The 15,445-nt window shown below is 34.1% G+C and overlaps 1 protein-coding gene across 1 annotated transcript in view; it reads left to right on the top strand.

Moving 5' to 3' along the window:
- CSMD1 (CUB and Sushi multiple domains 1) overlaps positions 1–15,445 on the top strand; it is a 2,598,423-nt gene that overhangs the window by 1,299,130 nt on the left and 1,283,848 nt on the right. The gene's annotated exons all lie outside the window — the stretch shown is intronic.

Genomic DNA, 15,445 nt, shown 5'->3' with positions numbered 1-15,445 from the left:
ATTTCCTTGCTTACTGCTTTCCTTCTAATCTTGATTGAATTGGTTTTGTTTGTGCAAAAGCTTTTTAATTTAATATAATCAAAATTATTAATTTTACATTTCACAGTGCTCTCTATCTCTTGTTTTGTCACGAACCTGTAGCTCATTTAACTTCTTTAAGAACTTGGAAGCTACAAACAAACCCAATACAACCAAGATTAGGAGGGAATCAGAATATTGGGAAAGAATTTTTGCAACTCGTGTCTGTGATAAAGGCCTTATTTCTAAAATATATAGAGAACTGAGTCAAATGTACAAGAATACAAGTCATTCCTCGATTGATAAATGGTCAAAGGATGTGAACAGAGAGTTTTCGGAGGAAGAAATTAAAGATATCTATAATCATATGAAAAAATGCTCTAAATCATTTTTGATTGGAGAGATGCAAATCAAAACAACTCTGAGGTACCACATCACACCTATCAGATTGGCTAACATGACAAAACAGGAAGATGATAAATGTTGGAGAAAATGTGAGAAAGTTGGAACACTAATTCATTGTTGGTGGAGCTGTGACCTAATCCAACCATTCTGGAGAGCAATTTGGAACTATGCTCTAAGGGCTACAAAAATGTGCATACCCTTTGACCCAGCAATATCACTTCTGGGACTCTATCTCAAAGAGATCACAGAAATGGGAAAGGGTCCCACATGTGCAAAAATATTTATAGCAGCTCTCTTTGTGGTGGCCAAAAACTGGAAATCAAGGGGATGCCTGTTAACTGGGGAATGGTTAATGGAATACTATTATGCTATAAGAAGCGATGAACAGGAAGACTTCAGAAAAGCTTGGAAAGATTTATATGAACTGATGCTGAGTTAAAGGAGCTGAACCAGGAGAACTTTGAACACAGCTACAACAACACTGTGCAAGGAATTTTTCTGGTAGACTTAGTACTTCATTGAAATGCATCGACTTAAAAAATTTCCAATAGACTTTTGAGGCAAAATGCCTTCCCCATCCAGAGAAAATTATGGAATTGAATCATAGATAGAAGCAGACCATTTTCTTTTGTAATATGTTTTGTTTTGTTTTATTTTATGGATTCTCCCATTCATTTTAATTCTTCTATGTAACATATATTTAATAGGAAAGTACATGTAAAACCTATATAAGATTGCATGCTACCTCAGGGAGAGAGTGAGGAGAGGGAGAATGAGAGGGAGAGAGGGGAAGAAAATCTAAGATATATGGAACTGATTGTCAAACACTGAAAACGAATAAAATAATTTAATAAAAAACAGAACTTGGATGCTATTCTACTTGGGCCATATATATTTAGTATTAATATTACTTTATGGTTTATGGTATCTTTTAGCAAGGTGTAGTTTCCTTCCTTGCTGCTTTTAATTTGGTCTATTTTTGCTTTTGCTTTGTCTGAAATCAGGATTGTACCCCTGCCTTTCTTTTTTTTTTTTTTTTACTTCAGTGGAAACATAATACATTTTGTTCCACTTGCTTACTTTTACTCTGTGTGTGTCTCTCTGAGGAAGCAGTGGTTATAAAAAACAAACAAACAAACAAAAACTAACGAGTTCATCAAGAATGTCATGCTAACTATTCTCTTTTTCTTTTTGATACTGTTAGTAAACTGGAAGATTAGAAAAATGCTATATATAGAGCTTAACAGAACCCAAGAACCCTGATATTTGTAGGCCTTCCCTTTGAGACCAGAAGTCAGTCAATAAGCTTTTATTAAGAGCTTGCTATATGCCTGATATTGTGCTAAGTGATGGAGATACAAAGAAAGGAAGAAGAACCACTAGCCCTACACATAACCTGGGCCCCATGGCCATCACTGAAAGGTTATCCTTCTAGAGAAGGGGCCACCTTCCTTGTCACCACTAATATTAATCATTGATCAACTGCCATTGACAGGTAAGTAAGAACAAGAGCCTTGGGAGTGGCAGTGGCCCTAGATCACCAGTCCTTCTTCCACTTTAACCTCCAAACCTATCATTTTGGGGAAGACAGGAAGAGCAACTGTCTGTGGAGACAAGAAGGAGCAACTGTTTATTCAAAATCTGAAGCCTGTACCCTTTCAGCCATCACACTTTTTGTCTACCCAGAAAAGAAAGTTCTTATCATAATTGTCCTTGGCAGATCAAATGATTCCACATTAGAAACAGATATTCTTTTATCAATAGAAAGGACATTAAAGAAGTGCATTACCACCAACGTTTCCATTGTACTATAAAGATTATGAAACCTTTCCATCTGACTTTACAGCCTAAATCTAGCACAGTGCCTGGCAAGGAGGAGGCCCTCAATAGATGGTGGTAGTTTGATTGATTAACATGTATTGTCAGCTCCATTTGAACATGAGACTTTTGAGAGAAGATATAGTCTCCATGTTTTGATTTGTATCCCCAGAACTTAGCACAGTGCTTTGAATGTAATAGGTGCTTAGTAAATGTTTTTTTATTCATTTTGGCAAAAACATTTGATAAAAAAGTTCATACTGCTCTTGCAAGACAAGATGGATAGAGGTAGATTAGATAATAATAAATTAGCAGAATCCTGAAGCAGCTGAAGAACTATCCTCAAAGAATAATTGCTAAGGATTCAATGTCAATTTAGCAGGAAGTCACCAGTGGATGCCCTAGGGATCTATGTTTGGCTTTGTCTTTTTTAATATTTTTAACAGTGACAATATGATCAATAGGATAGATATCAAATTTACAGGGGATGCAAATGTGGGAGGAATAATTAGCATAGTAGATGACAGAATTGGGATCTAGAGCATAGAATTATAATAATAGGATAAAATTCTGTTAGGGCAAATTTAAAAATCACATATTTAGGTTAAACAAAATAAACTGAATGAACAAATATAAAAGAAAGGAGTCATGCTTAGAAGCAATTTCTTTGAAAAAAAAAAAAAAGACCTGTGGATTTTAGTGGACCTCATGCTCAATATAAGCTAATGGTGTTATGTAGCAGCTTCCAAAACAGTGATGTGACCTTGATCTACTTTGAGAGGCACAGTTCCAAGAGAAAGCATATAATAGTCCCTCTTTATTCTTTCCCAGTCAGACCATATCTGGGTGCCACATTTTAAGGTTATTAATCAGGAAGGAAGCATCCAGATGGGGACAAACAAGATGGCAATGATCTTTGAATACTTGACATATGAAGGGTACTTTAAAAAAATGGAAAATATTTAGACAAAGGAAGAGAAGATGGAAGGGTATGATCAGGTATTTGAAAGTCTCTGAAATAGAAAAGGGGGAAGCTAGGTGAATAGAGAGCCAGCCTGGAGTCTGTGGGTTCAAATCCAGTCTTAGACACTTATTAACTGTGTGACCATGGGTATCTCAGTTTCTCATGTATATAATGAACTGGAAAAGGAAAACCACTTCAGTATCTTTGCCAAGAGGGGTCGCAAAGAGTCAGACAACACTTAAAAATGACTCAGTGACAACATAGAAAAGAGATCAGGGATGATGTTTAGGGAATTTGAGAAAATATATTTACTCATCTTTACTGTCTAATTTATCTGTACCCATTAAGAGAGAAGATAAATCTATAAAAATGTCATCTGTCTTCATAGTGGTGGTTTTATCCAGTTGATTTTGTACTTGGACCAACTGACAGATATAATTATATGCTTTTTATTTATGTCATTTTTCAGTTGTCTTTTAGTTTGGCTGAACTTTTAAATATCAAACATCTCCCTCTTGAAAAAGCTTAGTTTGTAAAACAAATTAATGATCTTTATAATTATGCTGACAGAATAATTTAAAACCGCAGTTAGCATTACTGTTAAACCATTCTAACAGTTGACCTACCAAACTGTCATTGTGACATTGAATACAATGTGATGGAAAAATGGTTATCAGTAATTATCAAATATTAAAAATTCTAAATCAGATGGCTTTCAGAGTAATGAATATCCTATTAATTAATCTTTTTAACCAATTAGCAGGACACAACTGTGAAAGGGCAGAAATGTTTGAAAAAAATTCATGAGTGTAACATTCAAAAATAAATAATTAAAAACTTATTTCCAAATAACCTTTAGACAAATGAAATTATTATTTAGTGCATTTACATTTTAGTTGTCAACAACTTAGCCACAGCATTAATTTTTAATTCAGATTTCAAGAGTGGTTGACAACATATTTTAAGGTAAAAGATCCTTGTCAGTTCTGTCATTTCAATATCAATAGTGAATATGATAATTTTCTACCTATTGTCTATTAGCTAAGTCAGATGTGGGGAAACTTTTTGTATTGGAAGGCTGCATTAATATTTAGCTGTAATCAAATAAAGGCACATTCAAGAAACTTCAGTTAGATATACTTAAAATGTACATTATTTTGTAAAATTCTAACTAGTATATATTTAACAATTGCAAAAATGAAAACAATTTGTTAATTTCAAAGTTAATTAATCTTTTAATGAGGTTGTTGTATCTGCTTTTTGTTAGAAAGCATTTAGTTGCAGTGTAGAGGTCCACAGTTTCACTTGATCCTCTAGATAGGTATCAGTCATTTGTGATCTTAAGGTGTCTTGATTTGGGTTAGGTAGAAGAATGTAGATTTGCAGCAATAAATGGTTGAAAAGCAAGAAAGCATTTTTCTGGCATAATGCTGAAGGTGTGGGTATTCTATTGCTTTTTCCCATAGTCGATCTTTCTTAGCTTCAAACAATGACTTAAAAAAGACATCTCCTGAGAACCCAGTTCCATCTATAGTTCCTTGGTGCTTTGGTGATATCAGTGAGGTGAGGCTGAAATGATCATTTGAGTGTGATGTCACAATTCTCAAAGTCAGTGAAACTTTCTTTGTATTCTCCAATTAATAGGTCTATAATACCTGTGTATTCTTCAAATGATTCATATATATCATCCTGCTCATCACTGATTTTTGCTAACTGGGGAAAATGTTCATCCATAATTATCTTTTGAAAAAGAAATATTTTGCAAATAAGATAGCTATTTTTTTAAATTCTTGGATTTTTTTTTGCCATATATCATATTTAGATTTAGTTTTAACTTGCAAAGAAATATTCAGGTCATTTTTATTTAACATGATATCAGGTAGAAATTCCTATAGAAAGATTCTTTCAGTAATTCATATTGCTGATTCTGTTCTTCATAAAATTTAATTATCTGTTCTCACAGAGATAAAATTTTGGCTAACAACTGTCCTTGTGATAGCCAAGACATTTTAGAATGATACAGCAAATCCACACTGAAAACCTGATTGTTCCACTTCAGCATGTTATGAAATTGATGATGGCATGTTGAATTTGCATGAATATAATTAACAATACTTCTAACTTGTTTCAAAGTGTCCCTTAAAATAGTAGCTTTAGCTCAGAGATTTTGCTGACATGAGATACAATGAAAAGAGAGCATCTGGATCTGTTATACTTTTTTTTATCTCCTCAATAAACCCTTCATGTTTTCCTGTCATGGAAGGTGCACCATCTGTATATCAACTCACCAAATTTACCTAATATAGTCCAACTTCACGACATTTATCTTGAGTTTGTTGAAGATAGCTGTTCCTTATGTTTTCTTTGCAAGGGTGCCCAAAGAGAGTAACTCTTTGGAGCAAAGAAAATCTTCCATTCTGGCCCAAATGAAGTATAAAACCTGTGGCAGGTCAGTAGTGTCAGATGATTCATCCCAAGCAATTGAACAATATATATTTTCCTTTTGAAGTAGTGTATGAAGTTTTTGTGTTAAGTTGAAGGTTAATTCATGCTGCCTAAAAGTTATGGTTCTCCTTGAAAGAGGCAGTTGTACTTTGAAATGTTATTGGGGTCTAAGCATCCTAGAACTTTGACAGCGTATTCTTTCACAGTTTCTACATCACTAAATGACTTTTCTGTTTTCTCAAGTATTTAAGATATGTTATAAGTTGCTTCAGTGGCATTATTTCTGGGTCTTATTGCTACTTGAAAGAATTGTCTTTGCTTTTACTTTTTATCTTTTAATTTCTGCAATGCAACCTTTCATGGCTCTCCCTCTAATTTAAATATTTGTGGTCTTTATGAGTGTTACAATGCTGATGAGCATTGAATTTCTTTAATGTTGATAATGCTGTATCACAAAGCAAGCAAATCATTTTGGCATAAACAAGATAATATTGCAATTCCCAATCCTCATTGAAAAATCTATTTTCTTTCTTCTGTGTTCTCTTGGTCTTCTTTGACATAATGGGCTGTTTAGCAGACAAAATTAAAAAATCCGTTCAAGCTATGCAACTATTCACAAATTCCACTCCAAACAGAAACACAAAAGCTGATAACAGACTGGAGTAATTGACCCCCATAAACTCTTGCCAACCAGCCTTGTATGGTAGTGGTGCCAGTCAGGTAGGGGAAGTTAGAACTAAATGATGTGTGCAGCAGCCATCAATTTTAGGCTTTATGGCTTACTAATGTTCTAATTATGCTGGTCAATCTGTGAGGATTATATGATTGAAATTTTATTCTTTGGTGTTTTGAATACATTTTAAAAATAAAACAGATATAAAAGACAAACAAAAATGTATTAATAAAAATGAAAGGATTTTTTTCTGTAAAATTTGGGTTCAATCAAAAGGCTATACTTAAGGACTTAGAAGGCTACATGTGACCTTAAGGCTACAGGTTCCCCACACCTGCTCTAGGTATTAAAGTTCAGATTGGAGATCCAAAGATATAAGGTAAGGCAAATCCTGTGGATTTAATTAGACTGTTATAATTTTCAATAATATTTATGTTTTTGTCTTTGCTTAGGATCTTTGATCTAGGTTGGGTGGTTCCTCTAATAGAAAAGTTTTGGGAAAATCCACCCTTGAATCTCACATAATAAGAAGTAATGGCTAGGTTTTGATTAGTTCTTTAGAATGAATAGTCACATCCATGAGATTAAAGAACCATCAAAGTAATAAATATAGTATTCACTTTATTAAAAAAACAGCAATTTTCGAAGAATCAGAATGAAAAAACAAAACATCCACCATGGATAAAACTTCACCTTTATTTAGTGATTCAGAAGGTCTTCAGGATTCTATAGTTCCTCCAGAGCATCTGTATGAATATTAACTACTGTACAGTATTGCTTACAGGCAGTCTTAGTGAATTGCCTGGAGCACTGAATTTATACTATAAGCAGAGAAGGTAAAGAAAATTGGTGCATTTATGCTGCTGCATGCCTTCAAAATTAATTTTGAAAACAAATCCCTGATTTTCAATTGTTTGCTTAACTTCTCATTAAAAGAGAACACAAAATATCAATAAAAATATTTACTTGGTGGTTTGACTATCTTTCTGCAAATCTGGCTACTGTCAAAGAGGCAGTATTGTATGGTCTATAGAGGTTCAGTCTTGAAGCCAGGAAGACTTGAGGTCAAGTCTCACCTCTGACACATACTGACTGTGTGACCCCTAGATATATGACTTAATCTATCAAAGTTCTAGGCAATTTCTAAGACAATATTTCTAAGACTATAAATTATAAAGAATTATAAAGAATGCCCACCTGCATTTGGTACAAAGGGAAGGACAAAAACATTTTACATAAATTTTTCAGATCATGGGGACATGTATTCCCCTAACCCTCACAATGTAGAAAAGATAACTATATGTTTTTTAGGAAGCAAATTCAAAGAGCAATTACATGAGTTGCATTCACAACTCACAAAGTCACAATGATGTTTGAGAGTTATTCTTAATTCTAGGTCAGAAATCAAATCTCCATATGGATTATCTGGATAATTACAGAAAATTTTCAGTCCTGTGGGGACATATATGCACTCATATGAACACACACACACGTGCACACATACACACACACACACCAGTGTAGGGTAGCATATGTCAGTTCTGAGGGCAGGGGTAGGAAGATTAGTGTTTTAAATATTATTTTGGACTGAAAAGATGGTATTTACTTGTTTTCCTCCATATTGTTTTGTTATCACATGGCACTGAGTCAAGTGTTAGATTTAACTTTCTCCAAATGTGCCATTTTGGTTTACAAATTGATTTCTCCATCTATGCTATGATGCCAGACGCAGAACTAGAGAAATAAAGCAAAAAGGAGTCACTCCCATTATGTACTTGGCAGGTTGAAAGTGAATGAGTAATGTATTCAAAAGTGCTAGAAAACAGACTGGTCCCTTTTATAGACACACTGTCAATTCTAGAGAATTTCTTAGAATGAAGCAGTGACCTGGTATTTTCCCCAAAAAATACTGACAATTTTTGTGATATGCAGTTTTTCTTACAAATATGAGTGCTTCAGAAATATCTGAAATTCACTATTCCATGACTGGATTGTTGCATTGTTTTGTGATACCCCAATGCAAGAAGTATTTTTCTCTCCATTGGAATTTGTTGTATAACCTAGTCAGACAGCATCATGGAGCCAAAAAAAGAAACTTTTAAAGGCAAGCTATTATGCTGTTAATTTGTCTTCTCTCCCTTATGGCATTTACTACTTAATTACATTATCACCCAGGTGTAAACATCTCTAAAATACCTATACCCTTTAATACATATTTTATAGAAAGCTAGGAGGTTTCAATCTGAAAATATTTTTTTTAAAACTTGTATTTTAAAATGGTATTTTTGATATTTAATCATCCTTTCTATATTAAAAGAAAAAAACATTTCTAATAAGGATGAAGATTTAGATTTCAATCTTGAAAGGTATAGGGCAGAGGTTCCCAGACTTATTTGGTCTTCTGCCCCCTTTTCAAAAAAAAAATAATAATAATTACTCGATGCCCCCCTGGAAATCTGTCTTTAACCCTTTAATGTTTTATCAAAATTTGCTTCATTTCAAAACATATGTAATGTGTGTGCATTTTTAAATTGGCACATCTTAAATTTAATAATTTATTGTAAATCCATTGTGGGTTTTCTTACATTGAAATTTTGAAGACACAATATTATGTCATGTAACTGTATAGTACTGTAACGTAAACAAGTCATTACACGCACATATTCCTGCCAATGCAAGCTGGACTTCTTGACAATGTGTGACACGCTCACTTAGCAACACTTGCTTGTTAAGACCTGTCAGCAGGCTTGACCACTGATCAGTTATAACTTGCACTTTGTATTTTTGTTTGGAAAATAATGTAATCACTATGACTTTATCTGTGTTACACAACAGATATCTTCTCTTCTTTCGTTATGCTTCCAGTGCCCCCTTATTTTTATTCAGTCCCTCCCAACTGCACCCAAGGCTACCACCACTCCCTTGGATCATTTTAGCACGCCCCAGTGGGTGGTATCACTCACTTTGGGAGCCTATGGTGCTATAGTGGATACCACTATAGTAAATAGAGAATAAAATTAACTTCAGAACTATGGGAAATAAAAGTTCAAATTGTAAATGAAATTCCAGAACGTCTTCTATAGTCAAAATTACTAATAAGAAGTTATCCAAACTAGTGTTAGTAAACAAGGCATATTTATATGTTATTATATATATAATATATAATTTTCATATAAGTATAAAATCATAATAGTTGAGAGTCAAGATGTCATAATAGGATAGAACTGGTCTTGAAGTTAAGAAAGTGGGATCATATCTTGCCTTTCTCTCTTATTAGTTATATGTGAAAGTAATGATTCCTTTTGATCCCTCAGACATGTTACAGAGAGTTGCTTATCTGAATTCCGGAAGGGAATTTCCACACAAGGGAGCTCTCCATACTGATGATTCAGGATATAAAGCCATTGATTAAACTAGAATTTAATTTCTGTGTCCTTTTACATAGGTGAAGGAGCTTGGAGAACATTCCATATAAGGATCAGATGAAGGAAATGGGCATATTTTTAGCCTGGAGAAGGGAAGAATTAATGGGAATATGATAGCTGTCTTTAAAGGCATTTCAAAGTCTTTCATATGTAATAGGAATTAGACTTATTATGGTTTGCCCCAGATGGAGATGGGGGGGAAGTAATAGCAATGAATGGAAATTTCAATGAGGTAGCTTTAAATTTGAGGCAAGGAGTTTATTTCTAAAATTGTAAGGGCTCCCAAATACAATAAAATGCCCATTTGAGGTAATTGTAGGCTGTCACTCACTGGAAATCTTCAAGGGGAGAGTGATAGAATATTTGTTGGAGATTCTGTAAAAGTAATTCCTGTTCAGTTAGAGATTGGAATACATGATTTCTAAAGTCTACAACTCTATAATTCTATCATACTTCACCCATTATCCCCTTTTGTTCTAGGAAAGATTCAGATTCAGGATTGCAATGAAAGGAGATCTCATATAACAATTAGCAACAAAAGAACAAAAGTTTATTTAACCAAATCATGAAAAGGATAATCAACAAGGATACTGTATTGGTTCAAGTGGGTGCAGCTTCCCTGCCACCAACTATTTAGCCATGCTGAAGTGATGCTCAGAAACAGATGTGTAATCTGAGAAAGGATATTCTGACTTCTCATATAATGGCTTTTGTTCTTAAGCCACCTGAAATAATCCCCCCAAATAATCCCCACGTCAATAATCCCCACACACAGGCAACCCTACCCTGACCTTTTCCCTGGATCAATTAAGTCTTGAGGATAATTTCAGTGCCTTTACAGGAAAAATACTGGTCTAGTCTAGAATGAGATAGATGTTACTCATACAGCATACTACCTTGTTGTGATAAGGACTTTAAAGTCTTATGTAGGACTCTTTGCTGTTTAAATGATCTTAAGGATGCTATTAGACAGCCCTAATCTCAGGGATTCAAAGAGCCCTGAATAAGAAGCACCAGAGAGGTAAAAGAAGAAAATCAGGCACTAGTTATCTCTCATCCCATCCCTAGAATACTCTCCTTCTGCATTTTCACCTCTTATAATACTTGATTTCATTCAAAACTCAGCACTCATAGCCTTTCCTTTGTTTTGTTTATTAATTTATTTATTTTTAGTTTTCAACATTCATTTCCACAAGAGTTCCAAATTTTCTCCTCATATATCCCTTCCACCCCAAAATGGTATGCATTCTGATGGTCCCATCCCCCAGTCTGCCCTCCCTTTTATCACCCTCCTTCCTTCTTATCCTCCTTTCCCCTTTATTTTTTTGATGGGCAAGATAGATTTCTATGCCCCATTGCTCTTATATCTTATTTCCTAGTTGCATGTAAAAACAATTTTTAATATTTGTTTTTAAAACTTTGGGTTCCAAATTCTCTCCTCTCTTCCTTCCCCACCCACCCTCATTGAGAAGGCAAGCAATCCAATATAGGTTATACATGTGTAGTTATGCAAAACACTTCCATAATACTTATGTTGTGAAAGACTATCTATATTTCCCTCACTCCTATCCCACCCCTCACTTATTCTACTTCTCCTTTAACCCTGTCCCTTTTCAAAAATGTCTGCTTCTGACTATCCCTCTCCTAATCTGTCCACTCTTCTGTCATTCCCACCCCCCCCCTTTATGCCCTTCCCCACTACTTTCTTGTAGGGTAAGATACCCAATTGAATTTGAATGTTATTCCCTCCTTTAGCCAAATCTAGGAGAGTAAGGTTCACTCATTACTTCTTACCTCCCTTCTCATCCCCTCCATTGTGAAATTTTTTTCTTGCCTCTTTTACGTGAGAGAATTTATCCTATTCTATCTCTTTCTCCTTCTCCCAATATATTCCTCTTTCAGCCCTTAATTTTATTTTTTATATATCATCCCTTTATATTCAACTCATTTTGTGCTATCTATCTATCTATGTATCTATGTATCTATCTATCATCTATTTATCTACCTACCTATCTATTTCCTCCAAATACCCAAAATCTGAGAAAGGTCTCATGAGTTATGAATACCATCTTTCCATGTAGGAATGTAAACAGTTCCACTTTAATGATTTTAATGATTTCTATTTCCTGTTTACCTTTTCATGATTCTCTTGTTTCTTGTGTTTGAAAATCGAATTTTCTATTCACCTCTGATCTTTTCAGCAAGAATGCCTGATATTCCTTTATTTCACTGAATGTCCATTTTTCTGCTGAAAGATTACACTCAGTTTTGATGAGTAGGTTTGAATTGGTTTGAATCCTAGCTCTTCTGACCTCCAGAATATCATATTCCAAACCCTTTAATCCTCAAATGTAGAAGCAGCTAGATCTTGTGTTATTCTGATTGTATTTCCACAATACTGGAATTGTTTATTTCTGGCTGTTTGTGATATTTTCTCCTTGACCTGAATGCTCTGAAATTTTCTACAATATTCCTAGAAGTTTTCCTTTTAGAATCTCTTTCCAGATTTGATCAATAGGTTCTTTCAATTTCTATTTTACCCTCTGGTTCTAGAATACCAGGATAGCTTTTCCTTGATAATTTCTAGGCTCTTTTTTTGACCATGGCTTTCAGGTAGTCCAATAATTTTAAAATTATCTCACTTGGATCTATTTTCCAGTTCAGTGGGGTTTTTTTTTTGGGGGGGGGGGGGGTTCCAATGAGATATTTCACATTCTCTTCTATTTTGCCATTCTTTTGGTTCAGTTTTATAATTCCTTGATTTCTCATAAAGTCATTAGCTTCCATTTGCTCCATTCTAATTTTTAAGAAATTATTTTCTTCAGTGAGCTTTTAGACCTCCTTTCTCATTTGGCCAATTCTGCTTTAAAAGAAAAATACTACTAAGTACATACCATATGTAAGATCATTCTAGGCATCAGGAATACAAAGCAGAACATTCTCTTCCCTCTAAGAGATAGTATGTTTCTTAGTCATTCTATTCTTACCTGTGGCACTAATACCTTTTTTATATTTCCTAGTAATCCTAGACAATAGAACCTACAATTTGATCAAATTATCTAGCGAAATTTATTGACAGAAATATAATAAATAAACATGTGTTTCTGAAAGAAATTAAAACAAAGAAAGAAAATAAAGATAATTTACAAGCATGGTGACTTACATAGTTCCCTGGGCATTATTTGGGCAGATTATGACACTGGGCACCAATCAGTGAATGTTTACAATTCAGAAACCATTATCACCATACACCTGCCAAATCATCAGAAGATTTAAATTTTAATAAGAGAACTTATATAATAATAATCTAATTCATCTGTGCCATAAACATAATAATGCCTCCAAATTGTATAACCCTCTTTACCAAACAAGGAAGAGTGGAATGAAGGATGAACAGACCTATGATTTCCTTGGTGTAAGGAGCTCCTGATGTGAAATCTCCCTATGCATATACATATTCACAAGTCAGCTATGATTTATAGGATTAGAGAAGCAGGACTTGAATCTGCAGTCATACTAACTCTAACACCAGATTGTTATCCTCTATGCCGCATTGAATTTCATGGTCTAATTTTAATCTTCAGATAAAATTCTATTTATCTATGAAATAAATGAGGCAATGAGAAGTTAATGCTGTGCCCACATCATATCATACAGCTAATACTGGGAAGCTAAATCTCTCTCCCCAATGTTCTTTACATCAGGATATAAAGTCACCCAGTGGAAACATATATCAAAAGTTATGATGAATTCTCTGAATTGCAGTAGGGGGGGGCCTGTCATCACCACAAAAGCACCATGTTACTTTGTAGTTTAGACATTTAGTGGAAAGAGTGGAAGGGAATACTTTGTTTTGATAGTCTCAAAGTTAACATGGTACCTTGTAATACTTATCAGACCAGGATCTGATTAATGTTGAATTTAGCTGAATGCCTTAGATAAGAGGTATCAAAAATGTTGCCTGTAGGTCCACTGTACAACTGTATTGTGAAGTGTAACCCAACCGGATTAAAATATAATTGATATATATTTGACAAAATAAATAAAACTACAAAAGGATATAGATAACATTAATAAGTATTTTTTTTCTAAGTCAATATATTGTTGTAACATGTGATTCCACTTGAGTTGTGTCAGATGATCCAATTAAGGACATGCTCAAAGAGTTTATTTAGTTGGGAACTTCTGTTGTGGAACAAATCTGGCTTTAAGTTGAGTGGGCCAGACCAATATGTGAATTTATTTTGTTTCTTTTGACTGTGAGCTACTTGAGAGCAGGGACTGTCTGTTTTTTGCCTTTCTTGGTATCTGCAGGCCTTAACAAAGGGTGGATTGTTAGGAGGTACTAAATAAACAGTAGTTGACTCAGTGTACTTATTTTTATAACAATTTTGTTTTTTGTTCTTTGTTTTCTTCTAAGTAACAGTGGGGGTGTGAAAGGAAGGGAGAAAAATATTTAACAATTTTAAAAAAAAAAAGTAATTTTAAAAAAGAGAAAGACTGATATAAGTTTCCTAACCTTCTGACTGGAGTTAGGCTTCAAAGCATGGATTGCATAACTGAATTTCTGAGAACCTTTCTAGCTCAGTGATGGACATATGGTCCAGTCAAATATAGCTGCTAAGAGAATTTGACTGAAGACCTCAGTCATTCCAGTTTTCTAGAGTCTGCCACTTAGAGAGTCCCTCAATAATTCAGACTTGACAAAATTCTATCTGGGGACTACTATAGACTCCTGGCCTGCGAGAAAGATGTGTGAGAATGGTGAATCATGTTGACACTTCTGTTAGAAAGACAATCTTAGAATACAGAAATTGGATAATGGATTTGCATTTTCTAAAAACTATCTTTCAATTTTTGAAGTTATCCAATAACTTCTAAAAATGGATACTGAATTTTTCAAAGTTAATTTAGGTTAAAATTGTATGTTTTTCCTTATTACAATTATTTTCTAATACACACTACATCCGTAATAGTTTCTTTGGGGGAAATACACTACCATTCTGAGGGCAGCACCTATTATCAATGTTGTCAGTATTAATGTTTTTAGATCATAATGGTTGAGAAAAGCCTCCCCAGATATATAATATAATATAAACGAAGTATAATATAAATTGCATAACTAGCAATATTTTTCTGTTTTCTTATTAGTCATAATAGCTTTATATTAAAATAACTTGTTATATGTTCTATTAGAACACCAACACTGATGTATTTATAATAATGCTTATATGAATTGTTTTGCTTCATTTTAATCCCACTTCATGGACAACTAACTATCATGTTTATATGACAGATATAAAGGAATTACTGCATTTTTAAGCATCTGCATAGACACATTTTTGCAGTTTGATTTTTATAATAAAAAAAAAAAAAGCTTCTTGGGCACAGACATAGACCTAAAAGGGGACTATACGGTGCTTCTTAAACTGTGGGGGTCTTAACTCACAGTTTAGGAAGTGCTGAAGGGGTGGCCAGTGGAAAAAAGTTTAAGAAGTTCTGCACAGCCTCTAATCCCTTCATTTTATACAGAAGGAATGAGGCACTGGAAATTCAATTACTTGCCCATGGTCCATGTAGTAAGTGGCACAGTAAGAAGAAATAAATAGATTTGAATCCTCTCTGTTTTTTGGTCCAGTATCCTTTACATGGTGAAAAGTTACATGATAAGCATAGAAATGTTTCTCAGGCATTTAA

The sequence above is a fragment of the Notamacropus eugenii genome, chromosome 1 (assembly GCF_028372415.1).
Source record: "Notamacropus eugenii isolate mMacEug1 chromosome 1, mMacEug1.pri_v2, whole genome shotgun sequence".
Classification (NCBI taxonomy): Eukaryota; Metazoa; Chordata; class Mammalia; order Diprotodontia; family Macropodidae; genus Notamacropus; species Notamacropus eugenii.
The sequence above is the reverse complement of the archived record's forward strand: the minus strand, read 5'-3'. Positions and strand labels throughout refer to the sequence as shown.